Source organism: Protopterus annectens, chromosome 1.part1, assembly GCF_019279795.1.
Source record: "Protopterus annectens isolate FY-2018-M chromosome 1.part1, PAN1.0, whole genome shotgun sequence".
Classification (NCBI taxonomy): domain Eukaryota; kingdom Metazoa; phylum Chordata; order Ceratodontiformes; family Protopteridae; genus Protopterus; species Protopterus annectens.
Window position 1 is genome coordinate 1,347,993,469 of NC_056726.1, and position 23,288 is coordinate 1,348,016,756.

Below are 23,288 nucleotides of genomic sequence, written 5' to 3' on the forward strand. Positions count from 1 at the left end.
GGTATAACATGGCTAAGCTTGTAAGGGCCCTAGGGTCTTTAGCTTAGTAAACTCCAATGAATCTATGAGCCTAAAAGCCCCCTGAAGCCAAAGCCCCCTCACACTCATTATTTAACTATACCAACTCCACAGTCAGATACAGATGAAGAAGGGACAAATACCCTGTATCACCTCACAATGTCAGCAGCACTTGCCAAAGGTTACAGTTTAGTCAAACTACACCTGCAGTTTAAACCATTAAACATAAATCCAGTTTTCCACCTTCCCACCTCCTAAATGTAGCACTTTTTACAAAACCTAACAAGCCGTAAGCAAAGAAACAAACTGTCCCCATGGCATGTACTAGTGGGATAGCATGATAAATCCCTGACTACAGAACAAGTGGCCTGCATTCAACTAGTGGCATTGGTGCTTGATGGCGCAAGCAAAGAGGATGGGGCATGCCCATCCAGGTGGGGAGGCAGTATTTCCCACCTGGCTTGTGCCACTATTTTGATAACAGGACTCAGCTGATGAGTGAAGACCTATCATTATTCTGTGAGCCAGTGCTAAGAAGAGGTAGGTTTGATCACACAAGGTGGTGACAGTAGTCTCTGCCATATCATGTGGTGGAACACACATGAAGAAGAGGACGCAGACAACCCACACATGAACAAGAGGATGCAGACAACCCTTGAAGTGAAACAAGTGCTCACATAACAATCACAGAGATTATGCCCTAAAAAACAACTGTCACTGACAGGATGCTGTCAGGAGCACAAAGTACCCTTATGCCTGTCTGGATGATGGCCTCACCTTTATTACAGGGGGAAAAAAGACTGCCAATCACTAGCATGGTTAGTCACTATTTTTTTCTTTCCAATATGAATAAGGATTGATATATGACTACATTTACCTTCTGCAATATGAATGAATACATCCCGTTCTAAACCTCCCTTTTCAGAACAGCATACCTCTCAACCTCTTAGTGCATGAAATCTGTATAAAGCCTCACAAAATGGGGGAACAAAGGCCCAAAAATAGGGACACGTTCTAAATATTGTTCTTATAAACTTAGAAAGTTGCTAGAGTAACAGGGTTTGTGTTAACATACATTTTCTGAAGTATATGACGTCTGAAACCTAATGTGTGCCATTATTTAGTGACTTCAATCCTCATATCATCCCACTGATTTGTCAATTTTATGAGGAATAGACCAAAGATATGAGGCAAAAATCTGGACATTCTGCAAAAATCTGGACATTCGAGAGGTATGCACAACACATGTTTTTTTACAGATCCCATTTCCTAGTATATCTTATTTAAGTACTTTATTTGTTAACCCATGAGACACAATCATTTATTTCCAGGGATTACGCAAGAATACTGCTTGCTCAAGTGACTCACTCAGGGGTACACTGAAGTCCAATATAGACTAAGACAGTCAAACCCTGCACTACATAATGATGCTTATTAGCAACTCACAGAATAATTCTCCACACTAAACTACCACAATTTTTGATTCAGGTTATGGTTTATGAATAATTGCCAGGTTACTGGATGTTTTCATCAATTTTCAAAATCTGTATCTCAACTGTGTCAGTCTGGATGGACAATGATAACTAGCACAGTACTGTATTACATTATTAACAGTGAAAGCTTAGGTGTCCTGTCTCAAAGCTCAGATCATAAATCCAGTCACTTCTTACATGAACCAGACCCAAATAGGCATTACTTGAAAAGCCAGAGAATCTGTCAATAGCTCCTTAATAATACAATTACCCATAATCTGTTTTCTTGACCCCAAAAAGGTCAGTCTGACCAAATTCCTTCAGTTAGAAAACTGCCCCCCCAAAATGATCAACATTTGCTGCATATGATTCCTTATAAGAGATCTGGGAACACAGGTTGACAGCAACCTCTGTTTTTATCACCACATTGCCACTGTGGTCTGGAAGTCCATCTATGTGGCACATCTCATTACTAAGGGTTTTGCATCCAGGAAGAAAGAGGTCATTGTCTCCCTCTACTCTTCCCTCATTAGGCCAATCATCGAGTACAATGCCCCATTTGGCATGTACCTCACTAGACACCTGCAACAACTGGAGAGGCCGCAAAAGTACCTCACAAAGTGGATCCTAGGCCTTAAACACTTGTCCTATATGGACAGACTCAAAAAACTCCAACTATTCTCTGTCTCATATGCCTACTTAGAGGAGATCTCTGCTTGACTTACAAAGCCATATCTGACCCAGCACTGTTAGAAATTCTGCATCTAAAGAAATCCCAATCCCTCTACACCACATGCTCCAGAGACCTCAACCTCATTACCACAAGTAACAGAACATGCTGGAGGGACAGATTCATAACCCAGAGACTGGTCATGCTATGGAACAGACTTCCCATACATGTCAAGCAGAGCACCTCGCTGACCCTCTTCAAGAGAAATCTTGATGAGTGGATGGGAAACATAGAATTCACCCCGGGGATAACACCAGTGGCTCTACTCGACAGAGGCACTAGGAACTAAGGTCGGGTGGCACTATGCCAGGGTAATCCTATGGCTAGGCTTGTAAAGGCCCCAGGGCCATTAGCCTAGTACACACCTATGAACCTATGAACCTATGACCTATGGATGTGTTGCACTCAGCCAATGAGTGCTCCTAGACTTCCTTCATTGCTGTGCTGCTCTGTCTCACTGCTCCATTCAGAGCTTCTTACAGGGTGCTGAAAATCCTTGTAGATCCTAGATAAGGAAGCCCAGTGTTTTGTCATCTGAGTACATCCAGTAACAGCACTTTCTGTTGTATCAGTCTTTGAATTATATAATTTAGTTCCAAAGCATTATATGGTAATTAATCTACAAGACTTTTGACCCCAGAGCCTGAGAGTGAAGTGAGGAGAGGAGAGTGAAGAAGAGTCATACATCATAAAGCTGAATTTGGCAAACCTCTTGCAGCACATCCTCCATCTGCCATGAATCCAAATCTCTAACAGTGGTTGACAGAACCTCCCACAGTAAACCCACCATCTGCCATGAATCCAACTCTCAACAGTAGATGATAGAATCTCCCACAGCAAACCCTCCATCTGCCATGAATCCAACTCTCTAACAGTGGGTGACTGAACCTCCCGCAGCACATCATCTGTCTGCCATGGACTCCAACTCTCTAACAGTGGGTGACAGAACCTCTCGCAGCACATCCTCCATCTGCTATGAATTCCAGCTCTTAACAGTGGATGACCGATTTCTTGACAGAACAGAACTCACAATACTCCAAAACAAAACAGAACAGAACTCACAATACACCAAAACAAAACAGGTAAAGTACATTACATGCTGGCAAACTCTTCCTTGGTCCATATAAAATACTATATGCATCTTCCCTAGAAACAGGCCACTGGCCTTGTGGGTGCAACACAACCACCTAAAATGAATAAAAAATAAAATGTATCTTGGCAAAAAATGCATACTAAAAAACACATATTAAGCAAATAAATGAATGAATGATGCAATATTTTCAAGCAAATGAGTTAATGGATAATCCACTAGTTATGTGGGCAATGACTGCAAATTTGCAACCAGCAAAAAATCCATCTCATGCCACTGTTATACTACACTCGTGCACTAGAACATAAAATCAGCCACTACAGTATAATCTAGTAATTATTTTCACAGCTCTCTCTGTGATCAGCAATGTGGATTTAGAACCTCCTTTATGACCACAACCTCACTAACTACTTCCACTGGCACAGTCTGCAGCAATATGAATAATGCACTTATTTTGCTGACATTACTAGGGCCTTTGAGACCATTAATCATATCCACCCCATAGTGACTTTTTAGGCATTGCCAAACAGCAAAACTACCAACATAACAAAAGCTACTCAGGACAAGCTAAAGGTGTTACTGCTCAGTGCTAGGAGTCTCAATAAGAAACCGCACTCTCTAGAAGCTCTCCTCACCCTTGAGAATGCTGATGTATGTGCTCTACTGAAACATGGTTCAACGCTATGGAAAGCACTGCAGCTGAACAAGGCTATAACACCTTTCATGTGTTCTGACCACCCACAGAACATGGAAGAACAAAAGGCAGAGGTGTATTTATCTGCATAAAGGATAAGCACACCTCAAGACTGGTCAAACAATATGGCATGCATGAGATACTCCATGTCCAACTAACCATGGGAAAAATCCATTATCAGATTTCTGCTAGCTATAGGTCCACCACCACAAACCAGGACACCCATACATCATACCTGAAGTTACTAAAATCACTAACCATCCAGCCCAATATCATTCTCATGGGTGATTTTAACTACCCCTCAATCGGGACTACTAACATACAGGCCCACAGATTTCTTGACTTTTTAAATTCAAATACCCTCAAGAAGCTAATCTGCACTACCACTAGGGGAGGAAATATCCTAGATTTCGTGCTCGCAAATATGGGAGAACACTGCACCCCCCCCCCCCTCCAAGTGTGATGTCCTTACTGGTCAGATCAAATCATAAAGAACTTACTGGTAAGATCAAATCAGAAAGCAGTCTCCCCTGATATAAAGGTAAAATTAGTCCCTTCACCTAACTCCCATAACTTTAAGAACTCCTCTAAGGCAAATTTGGCATAGCTAGTTTCCAAGCTCCCCCAAATCCAGAAAATACAAAAATCTATGCAGAGGCATACACAAAAGCATTGTACGATCATATAAACAACTGCACAGAAACGGCAGTCCCAGAACTAAATAAATGCAGCTCAAACTGCAAAAACAAGCCACCCCGGTGAACCACTGGTATTAACAGGTTTTACAACAAAAAAAGAAAAAATCCTGTTGGGAAGATAAAGAGACTGTGCACAACAGAATGAAAAGTCATTCAGTTGTCTAAACAAGCAAATTAGGGAATTAGTCAAGACTCTGAAAGCAGACTTTGAGGTAAAAATAACCTCAAAAGTTAAAGATAACCATAAGGCATTTTTCAATCATGTCCACAATCTTAACGGCAGCACCCAACAATGTGCAAAATTAGTTGTAGATGGCATCACCTATACTAAGCCATAAGATATAGCAAATCTCCTGTCTGATAAATTCAGCTCACATTTCACCTCCCCATTACCCCCCCCCCCCATTCTCCTCTAAGAAATACCCTCCACCACTCCACTGGCAGGTTGCCACTGCCTCTCTAAAGCTTAAAACAGGGCTTTAGTGGGGTCTGATGATATACCAGCTTGCCTCTTAAACAGCTTAAATCAGGACTTATGAGGCCCATTAGGATCTCTATTTAACCACTGCCTCCAAACTGGCTTTGTCTCAATAGAGTGGAGGAAAGCAACAGTCATTCCACTGCATAAAGGGGACCACCTATTGACCCGATAAATTACAAACACATAAGTTTGACTTGTCTTATATGCAAGGCCATGGAAAGGAGAATCATGGACCTTTAAATAATGACAGGAAACCTCTGAACACTGGACCCAAACCAATTTGGCTTTGTCAAGGGCAGGTCATGCTTACTGAATCTAATAGATTTCCTTGAGAAAGTCACTTAGGCCATGGGTAAGTGTAAAATGGTACATACAATCTACCTTGACCTGGCTCAGACATTTGACACAATCCCCCGGTATGGTATTATAAATAAACTCACAAAAATCCTGGGCCTCCGCTGAAAATGGACATGTATCCAGTCGGACTATCCCGGTAAACAAATGTAAAATAAATAAATAAATAAAAATGAGCATAAATCCCTACATGACCAGATGGATAGCCAATTGGCTCATGGATGGGACACGTGGTTAAACTGGGTGAATCCAGATCCAGCAAAAGGCCATTTACTAGTAGAGTGACACAGGGCTCACTGCTGAGGCCATTCCAGTTCAAAATATATTTGTCTGAAGTCAAGGTTAATATGGAAGGCCTTTGGATGACAAAGTTTACTGACGAGTACAACCTGGGGGCAATCATTGAATCCTCAGCGATGTGGATATGCTTCAGAAGGGTCTAGATCAGACAATTTGATTGTTGCCAGAAGCATGGCCTAAAACTAAATGTGAAAAATGTATCATACCCTTTAGGAAGCCAAAAACCATTGCAAGTTACAATAACAATAGCATACCACTAAGAGTAGACTCAAACATGACAGATCTAGTAGCCTGAACTTTGACTGCCATGTGTCCACAATGGTGAGAAAGTCCTTCTATATGGCATGACTAATAAGTAAAGTTATGGCATCCAACTCCAAGGAAATGATAGTCCATCGAGTGCAATGTGCCATTTGGCATGTACTTGACTAGGCACACCTTGAGTGACCTCAGAAGTTCCTCACAAAGAAAATACAAGGTGTAAACAACATGCCCTATGCAGATAGACTAAAAGCCCAATCCCTTTACTGTGTCTTCTACCAACTATTAAGGGGTGACCTATTCCTGTCCTACCAGGCACTCACAAATCTAGCCAAGATAGAGCTGCTATGCATCCGCAAGTCAAACAGCACAAGGATCACTCAATCTAGGGATCTATACTTGGTCAGCAACTCAAACAAAACATGCTGGATCGACAGGTACTGTATGTGTCTCAGAGATTGCCCCTTCTTTGGAACAGGCTACCTATTCACATTAAGCAGAGACTTTCCCTGGCCCTCTTCAAATGCAGTTTGGATCAGTAGATGGGAAATTGCAAATTCACACATGAGGTAGCACCTGTGGACAATCTGTAAGATACAGCACAGGCAGAAACTCATTCCATCCTCTTGCCTCATGGGGCATATACTGAGTAAACTCAAGTTATATTGGCTAAGCTTGTAAAGGCTTTTAAGCCATTAGCCTAGTAATCTCCTATGAAGCTTTGAACCTATCTGCCTGAAGGACAGAACATTTTAAACATATACTGATATCTCTCTCAGGAAAATTTGGAAATTAACATTGGGCTTCCCCAAGGCTCTGTGTTGGGGCCCCTACCCTTATTCATTTTATTGACATCATTATATTAGATCTACCTAATTTTAATCTTGTAATGTATACTGGAGATATAATAATGATATATCTTCATACCCTTTATTCTAAATTTCAAGCAGTTTTTTTGTGCTATAAACATTGTTACATAATAACAAACTCTTATTAAACTTGAAGAAAACTAATGTAATTCTTTACTCTAGCCACAAAACCTGCTACCTGTCCACCACTAATTCTTAAAAATAATGAAGGAAGCTGAACTGCCTAACATTGCTCATTAACAGACTATCTTGCTATCCCTAGACCCTTTCCTTAATTCTTCTGTTCACAATGGTAACATAATCTCTGAGGTATTATCCTTATTTAAACTGTGTTATTGAATCTCCCACCTTCTTTCATCGTCTGCATAGCATATGCATCTATAACCAAAAATGTTCTAATTCCAAAATTATACAATGAAACATGTGATAATGTGAAGTGTTGCCACCTGTGCTGTGGAGAGTAGGGTGGCGCATGTGTGGCATGTGCCAAAGTGGTTGGATGGAGTTTTGTAAATTATTTTGTGTCATTTGACTATCACACTGACATGTACAGATGCTTGGGTTGGAAGTTTAGCAACAGGGTTGTTATAACTGATTGAATGTGTATGTCTGAATAGGAAGTTCTGAAGGCAAGGAGTGGAGGTTTTTTGGGGCTGGTCTGTGGTTTTTCAGATACTGCAACAGATCTTAGTGGGTGTCTGAGTGTGTGTTGTGCCAGAGTCAGGTGATCAATTGTGATGTCATTCTATAACCAACCCTGAGAGGCTGGGACTCTCACAGCAGTTTGTTTTGTTTTGTTTTCTTTTAAACCTGATATAAAGATCTGTGACAGTTATCATAGTTAGTTCAGTTCAGTTCACTTTGAAGCTCATCACCTTAAATTGTGGAAGTAAGCATTTCGGCATCTAATCTTGCCTTTCTGTATTAATTAAGTTAGCCAGGGAACAGCTATTCTTTAAACAGTCAGGAAATACAGTGAGATTAGTTATGTATTGTTTTTCTGCATCTGTTTGAATCTGTCCAACTGTGTTATTTTTATTTCTCCTGTGACTGAAACTATGGTGTTTATTGTACTTACATATTTAGTATTCTTATATTTTCTATTTTATTATTTTTTATTAAATATTTTTATACCTTTCATTGTGGCTGGTCTTTAAGAGAATACTTGAAACATCTTGAGAGTACTTGTGCTTATTTTAGTGATGCTGTGGCCACTCTGAAAAGCTTTGGAGCTTTGGTTACACTCTACCATTTATATTAGTATTGATTTTACTCAGTTTAATTGGATACCCTTGTAAGAGCCTGATAGAGTTTGACTGGTGGCAGCGTGGTTACCTTATAGTCTGGGCAGAAGAGGTACAGCTAGAAAATCTGTACCAGCCTTTCCCAGGAGTGTGTGTGTGTGTGTGTGTGTGTGTGTGTGTGTGTGCATGCGTGCGTGTGTGTGTGTGTGTGTGTGTGTGTGTGTGTGTGTGTGTGTGTGTGTGTGTGTGTGTGTGTGTAAATCAAACACCCAGGTGTGGGTATGTCAGCTACTTGGAACTGGGACACAGTGATCTGAAGTGAGTCTTGTCTGGCATCTGGAGAGACAGATATTCCAGTCCCAGGTGAGGAGCATGTTCCCTGTATACTCTTGGAGGAAACTGTGCTTGATGCAGAGAGCTGCATCTGAAAATACTGTGTAAATTGATTCCTGTTTTTAGTGACCGTCTCTCATCAGTGTCAGTGATGAAGATTGAGGCTCCTGTTTTACTGGCCTGGAGAGAGAGTCCGTCACAAAAGTAATTTTACCTTCAAAAATGTACATGCTGATGGACAAACCAGTCAGCTTGCTCATTGTAAATCTACTATGCCCCATATGAAAAAGATCCATCACTTCAAGTTCTCTGTACGGTTAAATGGAAATATGGAGATTTTAAAATGTAAAAAAAAAAAACTCACTGTCAATAAAGTGCTCCTTAGAGCAGAAAAGGTGGGAAGTTGATATAATGGTTGTGTTTACCTTACAAACACAAGGTGCTAGGTTTAATTATCACATGGGGTAATTGGTTAGGCTTAAAATGGCTCACAAGGGCAGTTAGCTTGTAATAATCAATGAACCTATGAACAATACAATGTCTACACAAAAGTCACAAATTTCTATACCACGAGCACTCTATGAACAGCTTCAGAGCATACAATTCAAATTCTACATTCCAAAATTGAGATCTCATAAAATGACAGGTTTCAAAAAAATATACCATAAATATTAAGCAAATTTGTATACTCATTATAAAGAGCTACATAAAACACATAGATTCTAAAGAAAAAAAATCAACATTCACGTCCAAAGAAAAAAGAAAAAAAAGTCACGGACAGCAATATAGAATATGTGCAGTCCATACCTTCAGAGCCCCAGACTATCAGATGCAGGCGCAGGAGCACTAAAGACCTTTTATATAATGACATTATTTAAGAAAGGTAAGCCATTTCTTCATAGGATTTACCCACAGCTGGCTTTAATTGCTTTAGCTTCACCCCTGTGATCAATCCATAATAATCATGGATAAATCCTTAAATGTATTTATTTATGTATTTTATATTTGTTTATCACGGATGTCTGACTGGGCGAGTGGCCCTTTTTCATTGGAGGCCCAGGGAGAAAAGCTTTACAAAAACACATTAAAAACAATACAACAATCAAGAATACATAGCTTTGGTAAAATAGGTAGCAAACAGTTTATGCATAAAGAATAAAACTTGAAAAAGCAATATAAAGGGGAAAAAAAAGCTAACAAATAAACTAGCATGAAATAGCTTGTGCCAGCATTGAGAAATGACTGATCAGTAGATCAATATCATGGTTTTGGTGGTAAATATTTGAGATACATGTATGGTACATGAACACGAATATAGCTGATTGTTGTTATGGTAGTGTTACTTGTTCTAAACAGTGACAGCTAAGGCAATACTGAGGTGAAGTACAAGAAGAAGGGACTATGATGAAACTGTAGGTAGCTTGAAAGAGATAAAAATAGGATCAGTAGTGAGCTTGAGATAGGTGGAGAGAAACAGGAATTCCATGACAGGAGGGATAGTTTGGATGTTAGAATTTAGTAAGGGAAGAGATATTTTGGTTGTAAGAACAAGGAAGGACAGAATGATCAGCCTGGATTAGTGCAGGAGCAAAACCAGTTATTGGTTAGGTATTCCTTTAGCAGTAGTTTAAATATGGATGTGTTGCTAGAATTTAGTGCTGTCTAGCAACACATCCAAATTTAAACTACTCGCATATTCACACCCAGTCATGGGTTATTGTGAAACTAGAATATGGATTTCCTCTTCTTTGCCTACATTCAGTCCAAACACACACAAACTACAAACAGCTGAAAACAAAAATTTTAGCCGTGTTCTTCTTGCAGATATACACATGCACCACTGTGACTTTTTAAAAGGTGTTTAAGTGGCTATTGCAAACAGGAATACTTTTCTTCCTGGTACTTTGATATATAAAAATCCTTCAACTTGGTTACTACCCTCCACTAAAAAGGTTACTTCCAACCAGAGAACTAAACTACTCACAAAGAAACACACAGGATGATTGTCTTGCACTAGCTGGACCTACATTCAAAAGTGCTGTAGGTATGAGCTTTCTCTAGATTAGGACCTGCTCTACAGAACCGCCTTCCACATTTTTAAAAATAGCCAAACATTTCAAGCCTTCAAACTACCTTTAAGTGAGTATGTACATAATCAAGATAACTACACCTGCTTTCACAATGCTATAGCCAACACATTAATCACTCTTGCAGTTGGACGTTAATTCATTGTATACACTACACATTCTTCATCTGAAAACTCTGCTACAACATGTATACAAGTGTATACAATACTAATGATAAACATTTGTATATAGGATCATAGGAAGTTACTAGGCTAAAGGCCCTAGGGACCTTACAAGCCTAGCCAAGTTCTTACCCTTATTTCACAATCAGCACATATTGTCCCTGCCCAAGACAGTGGAAGCCCTGGGGTGAATTTACGATCACCCATCCAATCGTCCAGATTTCGGTCGAAGAGGGCCAATGAGATGTTGTATTTGACATGAAGTGGAAGTCTGTTCCAAAAGTGTGATAACCTCTGGGAGAGAAATCTGTCCCTCTAGCAGGTTTTATTAATGCCACATACCAGGTTAAGGTCTTTACTGTTATAGACTACTATTCGTTAATTATCCTTTTGCCAAACATGTTCATACATGGCCGTCTATTGTGTATTGCTCTTCTACACAACTGCCTCATGTACGTTGTGTTATATTACATAATTAATTTACTCTAGATATTAACAATGTTAAACTATTACATGTAATGTTGTACTCTTGCATGCAACTTATATACATCCAGGTTGTTGCTGAAAAGGGTCACTACACCAGTTTACTTAGTTAACAAACTGCAAAAAATAACTATGTAAAGAAATATATAACAAACTGGTTATGATATAAAACCTGATAACAATAATTTATAATATATCTTGTTGTTTTGAGAATGAGGTTCTTCTGAGGACAGAAACATTTGATGGCCTGCAACTACTTTTGGAATTTAAAGCAAAAATGGATTAAGAAGAAAAACGAACAGATTGCATCACCAATATCTTAAATAGAAAACAACAGCTATCTTTTTCTTTTTGTTACTTGCATCAGGGTCAGTAATTCATTCTCTCAGTTTACAGAAATTAATTAGCAGTTATTCTGCTCAAAGTCAGGCTATAGTTAAGTTTTTATTTATTTCAAATATTCTTTGACCGTTAAATCATTATGCTGCTCTAGATTAATTTAAACTATTTTCTTATTTATTTGGGTTCATATTCCGATATTATTATTTCCATCCTTGTAGTGTCGAACCTAAAGCACTTCTGAACTATCATCTGCATGTCCACTGCTTCTGGTCATCATTTAATAACTTGTGTGTTCTCACTATGGGATACGCTGCATAATGTTTAGAACTACCTTTCCTTTCTTCACCTTCTTGAGGCAAACTATATACACTGCAAAGGTAAGGTAGATAAAAACAAATTCCTGTTTGCTTATATCCCATTTAATCAAAAGCAGGATTTAAAATGCAAACGATGGCTGTGGAGCTGTGGAAGATGCCCCTGAATCCTGTTACATAATATAACACACATCAATGTTGCACAGTTTCAAGTGGGATGTATTTTTTGACAATATGGGATATCAATGAACAGGGTTTCAAAGTAAAAAACTGTTTCTTGTATCTCTAAATCAAAGACAATTAGAAGCTGCAATACTACACTGTATGCTTCCAAAATTTTGCTCTCTGCAAGACTTGTGTTTTCAGCTATATTAGTGTTTCCACCTTTTTTTTTTTTTGATTGGCTAAATTAATAATTATTAAGTAATTGTTCAACATAAATAATGTGGTATGTTACATGGTGTGAAGGCATACAAATGAAATGTCTGGCCCCAGATATCTAAACACATTAAAACACATTCTTATAAATGAAAGCTTAAGAAACTTTTTCATTTTTTTTTCTTAAAGTGCACTCTACCTTACGCACTACAAACAAGCTTATCTCAGAGTAGTTTAAACTTTTTGTTAATTAAACTTAATTCAGTTTCAACCTATCATATTCATAATATAGACTGTCGATAACATGTACAGAACATTCAGAAAGCACTTTAAAATATCAAGTTAAATAGTGCTCCAACAACGGCTTGACAGATACGGCTATAGCTCCATGTAACACTAAGAATGAACAGAAAATAAAATTAGTCTGACCAAAGAAATAAAGTAAAAAAATATGACACAAAGCCATCCCTCACAGAACTAAGCTTTCATGCTCTGTCCGTGCCTAATGTGATCTAATGAAATAAGAATCATGAAAGAATTACAATAAATTGACTGTCTGTGGTAAAACAAATAGTTTCATCTCATTTACATCAGCAGAATCAAATTATTTCTGTTTGCAAAATATCAGCTATACTATCAGATATACTGTAGGTAATAAGTAAGATTGCAAAGCTTTCCAAGCGCCATACTTCCTTTTTTACCTAGAACCTCTTACACAAGGATTGGGCTTTCAATAAATATATGTGCTACTTCAAAAAGCTTTCTTCTCAGATGCACTTATACAGTTATCTTAAGAAAAAAGATTACTTCTTTCCATAGCTCATAGTCTCATAAAATATGGATTATGAAATAAAAGCATACAGATCAGCACAAATTATCAATAAGTATACTCACCAGGACAAATCTGCAAGAAATTTTTGTTTATTTATGCACTATTTCAGCATTGTGTATTGCATTTTACGTGCACATAATTTTAAAGCTGTATGCAACACTTCACCAGAACAATGCATTGCGTATAATGGCGGAAGGATATTTTGTATGCCCCCCTACCATAAAGACACTTTATGTATAAACAATATATCCTTCTAAGAATATAATAATGTTTTTAACCCAACTCCGTACTGGAGTATTATGGAGTGGAATACTGAATATTCATGCTGTATAACTAAAGTTTGTTTTTAAAGTGTGACAAATGTTATGTGAACATTGTACCTTTTTAAAAAAATGTTTAAAGAACTTAATTGGTTAATTAATGGGGGTACTTAAATGTGGTGGTGATGTTATTTGAATGATTCTGATGAAGTCCCAGTGAGTGGGGATGAAAGCGCTTAACCCATTTTAATGTTTTGAATAAACTTGTATTTTAATTCAAGTTTGAAGCAATCTTTGTCCTGCTGACTACAGTGCATTTTTCCAGATTAATTGGTGAAACCTAGTCGATGTGTCCTCTTGTGTGTTATTTTTGTGGTTATTTGTGGCAGCATTGTCAACATGGGCTCTTTGGATGACATCCCTTCCCTTTTCACACCAGTACACAGGGAAGAGATGAATAGAGTGCATTCAGAACTTGCGATTGTTAAAGGCGAATTGACACGCCTTATAGATCTTTTAAGGCAATTGACTGGAGTAAATGTGGGTGGAATTTACAATTAGAAAAGGAATTAATCACCAGGAAGAGATGGGTCCATTTGTGAGCAGAGACGAGAGAGATGAGCGAGCCCTGAAACATTGATTGCTACTACTGGAGCTGAGGTTGGTGTTTTATTCCAGAATGGCCATATTCCACAAACGGAAGTAGTTAATGAACAGAATTCTGCTAATTTTGGTTTATCTGAAGCAGAAATAACAGGCACCCACCCCAAAGGTACTGTTACATATAAAAATGTAGGTATTCCAACAGCTATTTCTGCAACATTTGTAACAAATGACAATAACGTAGATAATATAGGGGCATTAAAAATGAGGCAGGATAAAATAAACAACATTGCATCTAATGTCATTTATGATTCTGAAAAACTAGAAGGCAAGTCTTTTTGTTTTAACCATGGAACGAGACAGGAGAAAGACATGGACTGTGGTAACACTGAACTATATGAAAATAAAATCTTTAAGATTAAATCTTTACAAATGGAAAATGCCTATTTGGGTGAATGCCTACATTTGCAAATAGTACCAAAAGGACCTAGGGTTTAAAATATCCTTTTGGAATTGATTTTAATGAGGCTGTACATGATGATTTTGTGGAAATGTTTAACAGGCATGGTTTAGAACTGTTGGAAAAAATATTATAAAATGTAATGACGAAAAATTGTGTAAGTTTCTAAAAGAAGTGGAGGCGATACTGTAGTTGAGGGCCTCACCAGATGCGCAGTAGCAAGCCACACCCAAAACCCACCCCCAGGATATGTCATTCATGAATATCCATTCCCTCCCAATGTACAGCCGAAGAAAAAAAAAGTGCACTTGATGTTGTAATAGGACAGTAAATGTAATAGTAAACTGAAAGTAAATTACCGGTATGGCGTGAACCAACATTTAAACAAAAAAAAACACTTTCTCGACCTTGGGGTATTTCAGTTTCTTAAGAGGACTGCCAGCTGCTAAATTATGGATTTGATACAACGTAATAGCTTCTTATTTAAACTAAAGTGTTTCCGTTGTCACAGTGCTTTTAATAGTCAGTCACCAAAATCTCATTTTGACACTTTGAACGATTATGTGCTGTCAGTACAGCACACAATCGTAATGGAAGTGTAACCGCTTCTTCTTTCTTTCACTCAGTTGTGGGTTTAAGTCAGCAATACTGTAGTTGAGGGCCTCACCAGATGCGCAGTAGCAAGCCACACCCAAAACCCACCCCCATGATATGTCATTCATGAATATGCATTCCCTCCCAATGTACAACTGAAGGAAAAAAAAGTGCACTTGACGTTGTAATAGGACATTAAATATAACAGTAAACTGAAAGTAAATTACTGGTATGGCGTGAACCGACATTTAAACAAAAAAAAAAACACTTTCTCGACCTTGGGGCATTTCAGTTTCTTAGGAGGACAGCCAACTGCTAAATTATGGATTTGATGCAACGTAATAGCTTCTTATTTAAACTAAAGTGTTTCCATTGTCACAGTGCTTTTAATAGTTGAACAGTCACCAAAATCTCATTTTGACACTTTGAATGGTTATGTGCTGTCAGTACAGCATGCAATCATAATGGAAGTGTAACAGCTTCTTCTTTCTTTCACTCAGTTGTGGGGTTAAGTCTTTAAGTATTACAGGGTTTTGCAGCATGACTGAACTTTGATATGCACATACTGTGTATAACGGCAAGTTTTAATCGACCTAAAATGTAAATATATATATATATATATATATATATATATATATATATATATATATATAATTTATTGCCAGTTTGTCGAAAACCCCAAGTAATATGCAGACCGGGTTGTCACTCAATTTGCGACATGCCCACTTCTGCGCAAAAGGAACTGGTGAGGCTCTCAACTACAATATCGCCGAAGTGGAAAAGTTAAATAATGACATTAAGACTGATTTAATGTTCTCCGAATGGGAGAATTTGTACATTAAACAATACAAACTAGGGGAAAGTAAATGTGACAAACTGGGAAAAAGCAGAAAAAAGATACAAGGAGACATTACACAATACAAAGAAAAGAAGGCTTATCCTAGAGTATATAGTGAAGGTAATAAGAAAAGAAAAAAGTCAGGATGAAAAACATCCTCGTGACCAGCCTGGGAAACAAAATAGGCATGTCAATCCTCAGTATAATTACTGAAGTCTTTTTTCAGAGCCAACCGAGATGGGAAGCCAGGGGGGAGGTAGATCAATTTTATGCAGCACAGAAAAAGGTTTGGGAGAATAGAAGAAATAAGTGGAGATAAATGACAAATTCATTGATACAAACACTACATGTCAAGTTATAGTAAATACATATAAAGGGTACCATATTTACAATTTCATGGATATAGCAGTTAAAAAGGAACATTTTACTTTGTTTATGAAGGGTATGAAATTCTTACCATCGAAAAGTTTTGATTACATTGATTCTGTCATAGAGACGAAGTTGTACGAGAAAGTTAAACTTGGCTGTAGTATATAAGGATCAAGATGAACATAAGGAAGGAAGAACAAATAGTTACAAATTAAATAAGAAGAGTATATTTAATCCACCATCAGACCCTATGTTAAATGTGTTGGAAAAAGCTATAATAGAAGATTTGTACGCTTTAAAAATTAAAGATAAAAAACAACACCCGGCCAACCTGAATAAGGACGAGTCAACCTTATTAGACCAATTAAGAAAAGATAAATCTATTAGAGTGATGAGACCTGACAAAGGTGGGGTTGTTTGATCCTTTACATTACTCACAAAGAATTTTTGAGATGTTTAAATGATTCAGAAACGTATTCCATGGCCTCTATTAATGAGATCATTATAAGTTCTAGAAGAATTGATTATTTTTTAGAGGAATATCTTTTGGATCATAGAATTTCAGGTGATGTTTATAAATGTTTAAAAGTGAAAAATGCCATAGTGGCTACAATCTTTGGTATCCCAAAGATCCATAAAGGGTTAGCAAATCTTGTTTTTAGGCGTATTGTGGCCGGACGTGGTTCCAAAACTTATCCATTTGCGGTATGTGTTGATAGATGGTTAAAGCACGTCTATGCTAATATAAACCATTTAATTAAGGGTTCATGGGATTTTTTAGGCAGAATAAAGGATACACTCTGGAGAAGGTTATAACTCATTTGACTATAGATAGAGTCGATCTTTTCACTTTGATACCAAGGGAAGATGGGATGGATATGTTTTCTGAGAGTATATGCAGACACACAAATTACTCTAATGATAAAGTTAATTTGATTATAGATTTTATGGGTCTGGTGTTAGACTACAATTATATATATTTTGAGGGGGAATATTTCAAGCAGAAAAAAAGTTGTTACTATGGGGGCTTACAGCTCTCCTATTTATACTAATATGGTGTTATTAGAATTGGAAAGGAATAATGTTTTTAATTGTATTATAAGTACATTAATGTATATGTGCATTTCTTGTATGATTTTTTTGATTTATGGACAGGATCGGAAATAGAACTAAATGGGTTTATGAAACATTTAAATCATTCTTGCAGATTTTTAAAATTCACCCATTCTAGTAGCAAGGAGGGAATAAATTATCTCTCTCTCTCTCTCTCTATATTTATTTAACAAAGTGTAAAGGTTGTCCATCATTCTATGTGGGTAAAATGGAGAGGTGTCTCCCTGACAGGATATATAAACACCAGTATCAAATGTTCTCTGGCAATCATAACAATGCCCTGTTTAAACATTCCTTGTTATGTTCCAGTTTTGAGAATTATTATTTTGGAATTTTAGAATGTGTCCTTGTAAACCCTAGAGGTGGGGACTTTAGATCTCCGATAGAAAAAAGGGAGTTGAAATGGCAGATAAAGTTACATGCCACACAAATACTTGGTTTAAATGAAAACATCTCCCTGAGGTCCATATTAAACAACAGGGCTATTGTTTGAATAAGAAGAGTGGCTACCATGGAGTTGGGTTAGAAGAATATTATTATATTCTTAGAAGGATACATTATTTATACATAAAAAAAGTTTTACATTTTACATTTTTTAAACTTTATACTTGGATTGCTTGAATATCTATGATGTATAACTAAACCTCATTTTTAAAGTGTGACAATGTTATGTGAACATGGCACCTTTTTAAAAAAAAAATTAAAGAAGTTAATTGGTTAATTAATTAGGGTATTTAAATGTGCTGGTGATGTTATTTGAATGATTCTGATGAAGTCTGATGAAGTCCCAGTGAGTGGGGTTGAAAGAGCTTAATCCATTTTAATGTTTTGAATAAACTTGTATTTTAATTCAAGTTTGAAGCAATCTTTATCCTCCTGACTACAGTGCATTTTTCCAGATTAACACATTCCTTGATAGCTATTATTTGAACCAGAAGGATTTCTGAACTTCATACTCTTTCTGCTGAACCTCCTTATATGTTTTTGTCAAAGACTCAGAACCAAGCCTGCCTTTATGTCTAATGTTGCAGCTGAGACAAATTTAAACCAGTGCACACATTTGCTCACATTCTTTCATCACTAACTGAGATATCATGTCACAAGAACCGAATGTACAGTATATGTAAGGATGTCCATCTTCTATTTCTTTATGCTGCAAAATTCTGGACCATAAGATTTCTTAGCTGTTATTTGCCAGGATAAAATAACTGGGTAAGCTCACTGAACACATAGCCCTTTTTCAAGGGCAACCTGTGAGCAATGTCTGGTTAAGTGACTTGCTTAATGTCACACAGTAGGCAAATAGAAGCTGTGGAAATCATGCTCAGGAATGTTGCATGATCTGGTTCTAGTAATACAGTGCTCTAAACCCCGGCATCAAACTGATGTCTGATTGTATAAAACATTGTTATACAACACATACACAGCCCACCTCAAGCAATGAGTACTGTAAATATCATACTGTCCATGTTGCAAACCTGACTCCTATGCCACTCTGTTGTATTTGCTATTTATATAAAATGGCAACTTTTTTTCAAACTTTTATTCAAAAAGCATAAAACTTTATGAAATATTAGCTTGCCATCAGAAACAAGGTATACCTAGCAGGGGTAGCATTCAGTCAGATACTTAAATTCCTTAACAGACTGCGCCAAAACAATCCTAAAGATCTATCTAGGAAAGGGTTGACTAGACTAGTACATACTAAATGTCTAAGGTGTCAACGTCAGTCTTGACAGATCTGTACAAGGGATTGCCACCATAGAACACTCTTCTGAAACTGTGTAGATGTAGATTTCAGGTTAGGTAACAAGTATCCAAAGCCCCCCCCCCCCCTCCCCAACAGATCCTGCTGTAAATAGGCATTGCTTAATTTTTTTATTGGATAATTTAGGCTGTGTATTCCCCAGTGCTATATCAACAAAATAATTTAACAACCAGTGATGTACAGTATTCCTTTTAACCTTGGAATTCAAACCATGAATATTAATGGACATGCATAAGACCACTGATCAGATGACCTACCTACTGCTATGCAGTAGATCTTTATGAGCTGTACTAGGTGACATGCTGGCTCACTGGTCTCTCCTCTCTACTGAGAGTGACCAAGTAACCCCACCAGTCCCTCCAACCATGATGACTAGTAAATGGAAATAACCAGCTTTTGTATTTTAATTTTTAAGGTCACTAGCCTGGTTCAGAGCTCAGATCAGCTACATTACCAGTTGCTGACTTTTTGTTATTTTTGGGCTTAAGTTATGTACTTTTCAATACCTATCCCGTTAGCATTTGTATCAGTCAAATTAGTTATCACAGGTGCTTCATTAGCTTTGTCCATGTCCTCTACTATCTCACCCAGTCGCTCAAATCTATAGGATCTCTTTCCAGTCCTTTTAGTGGAGAGAAATGGTTAGATGCCTCAGGTCAGTCCAGCTGGTGGTTGTGGAGACTGCTTGCCTTCCTTTCTGTTTTGAAGAGTGTTTTGATCATCCCACACCTTATTCGGCAACCACACCATATTTAGCAGAACCTGCTGGAACCCTCTTCCACTTGTGAACTAAACTACACCCCACATCCAGTTTGTTGCATTTGTCCTGTTTGTTGCATTTACCTGTTGAGGCTACACACTCATGTGTGCAAGCCTGTGTTACATATTTATTGCATTTTCCTGCTGTTTGTTGCAAAAAAGAAAAAAAAAAGAAAAGTTATCCTTGTTTCCTGTCTTTCCTGACCTAGAGTAGTCCAAATACAGGCTTTGCTGTATTCTGGACTTTTGGAAAGTTCCTGTGTTGCCCATTTCCTTTCTTGGATAAAGGGAGGCTTCTTTGTTCACCAGTGGCTGTGGGGAGCTTAGAGCAGCCTATCTATCCCTGGAGGAGTGTTCCCAGCACAAGAATCTGGTAGTCTATTGGTCGTTTTGGGCCAATTTCTAGCTCTTTCAAGTCCCCCTGTATAAAACCCGCTTTGGCGCGTTTTTTGCGCTTGTTACTACTCAGCCAAGCTCCTCGTGGTCCTGCAGAGTGGTACTAGCAGCAGAGAGGCTAAAAGAGCGACTGCTAACCTGATAAAACTGTTTTTTTTCCTGCTACTACCTGGGCAACTGTCCGATCTAGCTAAACTGCAAGTATTTCTGCTTCTTGAACTGTTGTAAACCGTTTAATGTTGTTTTTGCACCTGCACTTTTAAAGTTTGTCCTGTTTGTTGCATTTACCTGTTGAGGCTACACACTCAAGTGTGCTAGCCTGTGTTACATATTTATTGCATTTTCCTGCTGTTTGTTGCAAAAAAAAAAAAAAAAAAATTATCCCTGTTTCCCGTCTTTCCTGACCTAGAGTAGTCCAAATACAGGCTTTGCTGTATTATGGACTTTTGGAAAGTTCCTGTGTTGCCCATTTCCTTTCTTGGATAAAGGGAGGCTTCTTTCTTCACCAGTGGCAGTGGGGAGCTTAGAGCAGCCTATCTATCCATGGAGGAGTGTTTCAAGCACAAGAATCTGGTAGTCTATTGGCCGTTTTGGGCCAGTTTCTAGCTCTTTCAAGTCCCCCTGTATAAAACACGCTTTGGCGAGGCTTTGCGCAATTTTGCGCATAGCGCAGCATCGGGCAGCTCCGCTTAATTGGGTTTAAACCATTCTCGGCTCCACAAAGTCTGCTCTTCACTTTTTCCCTTATAACTGATCTAGTTCTCATAATAAACACCCTATTCCTACTCTAAAGCCTGGCACTTGCTCACTAAAGCAATTATATAAGTCAGCACTAAAAAATTAAAAGCACTACACCCTCACAAACTCCCCTTGAGTACCTTGTTCCCCACTGGTCCTTTTTTTCAATTATAAAGGAATTCCCAATACTATTCTAGCATGTCCAAAGGTCAGTTGTCAATCTCCTCTCCGGTCCAGCTGGTGAATCTGGGAAACTTGAGGCAATGTTACAACTGCCTCATGTACACAGACAACCCTCTCCTCCTCCCAACAAATTCCAACACATGTGAGAGATGCAACCATATAGCCAAACTGGAGGCTAAGCTCTCTCAACTCAGTACTGGCGTAACCAGTCAGGAGGAGAAGGAAACCACACTCACTACAATTCCAGTCTCACATAGACCTACCACGACAGCAAACCAAACACATAAACACACAAAAACATACTTGGAGGCTCTAAATAAAAATCTGCCTAAGCAGCAGAGACCTCCAAAGTAGACACCCAAGCAACCGCTACCCCAAAACAAAACACATGCAACACATAGCTCACAAAGCCAGTGTGCCGAACAGTCACAGCCCTTAAGGCTAAACAACACACCTGATACACTTGTAATAGGTGACTCTATCATCAAGCACACTGACGTCCTGCTCACCAGGCTGAACAAGGAGAAGGTCATGGTGAGCTGCCTGTCGGGCACTAGGATTCACCACATAACACAAGCACTCAGGTCACTCCATGGCAAGTACAAATATGACTCAGTCATTGTCCATGCTGGTGTGAATGATCTGAGACGTACCTCCCTGAACTACATGAAAAGAGACATACAGGAGCTCTCTGAGCATGTAGCCCAGGCTGGTATGACCCTGACCTTGAGTAGCATCTTACCCTCACCAAGAATGATGCCATGATACCCTGTCAGCCTGGGATGACATGCTCAACAAGCCACGATGCTTCACTAGGTACGGCTTGCACCTGTCACCCCTGGGCTTTCGGATATTGGCAAAGGCTCCTGCCACCCCCATAGTGCCTTTTTAGGCAAGGCTCAAAAGACAAACCCACCTCTATAGGTATCACAAGGGATAAAAAACTAAGAGTAATGCTACTCAATGCCAGAAGTCTAAACCTCATGATGCATGCACTCGAAACTCTCCTTAGCATGGAGAACATCGATATCTGTGCAGTAACAGAAACCTGGTTCAAGGCTCCCGAGAGCACCCTAGCACTACCAGGTTATACCTCATACCATGCTTTTCGGCCCCAAAACCTGGACCGAACCACAAAAGGAGGGGGAGTATCAATATTCGTCAAAGATACCCACACCTCCAGGTTGGTGGCACAGCACAAAGCATCAGAGACTATCCATGTGCAACTAACAGTGGGTAAAACTGCCTTCCAGGTTATAGCCTGCTACAGACCACCCTCCCAAACCCAGAAACCCCACTCAGCCTTCCTGAGAACACTGGAAAATATGAAGGTCTCTCCAAACACCATTATATTGGGCGACTTCAACTACCCAAACATAGACTGGGAGCATTACTCTAGCTTCAACACCCTAGCCCAAAGGTTCCTAGAATTTATAAACTCAAATGCTATGGAACAACTTGTTACCACTCCCACAAGAGGGGAAAACATACTGGACCTGATCATCACCAACATGGGGGCTCTATGCTCCAGACCAGAAGTGTATCCCTCACTGGTAAGATCAGACCATAAACTAATCTTACTGGATATTCACATCCTGACCCCACCCCCTGCCCAGAAAACCACAGTGAAAAACTTCTCTAAAGCAAATTTCATACTCCTCAAACCGAGGTGGAATCCTTCAAAGCCCCTGGGCCTGTGGAAAATATGGCCCAGACCGCAGAATCCTTTATAAACACATTCTATAACACCTTCAGGAATGCATGGATCATGCAATCCCAAATAAAACCAAGACCCAATCCTCCAAGGGCAGGCATCCTGTCTGGTGGACCCCAGTCATAAACAAACTATACAATAGAAGGAGGAAGCTACTACATGATAGAGCAAAATCCCAAAAAGGGAAGGCATCTCTGATCAGTATTAGCAAATAACTACGGGCACTCATAAAATCGTCTAAGGCCAGGTTCAAGAGAAAAATTGCACAAGACACTAAGGATAATCACAAGGCTTTCTTTAGTTATGTTAGGAACCTGAGTGGGAATTCCCAGATATGCTCAGAATTAGTCCA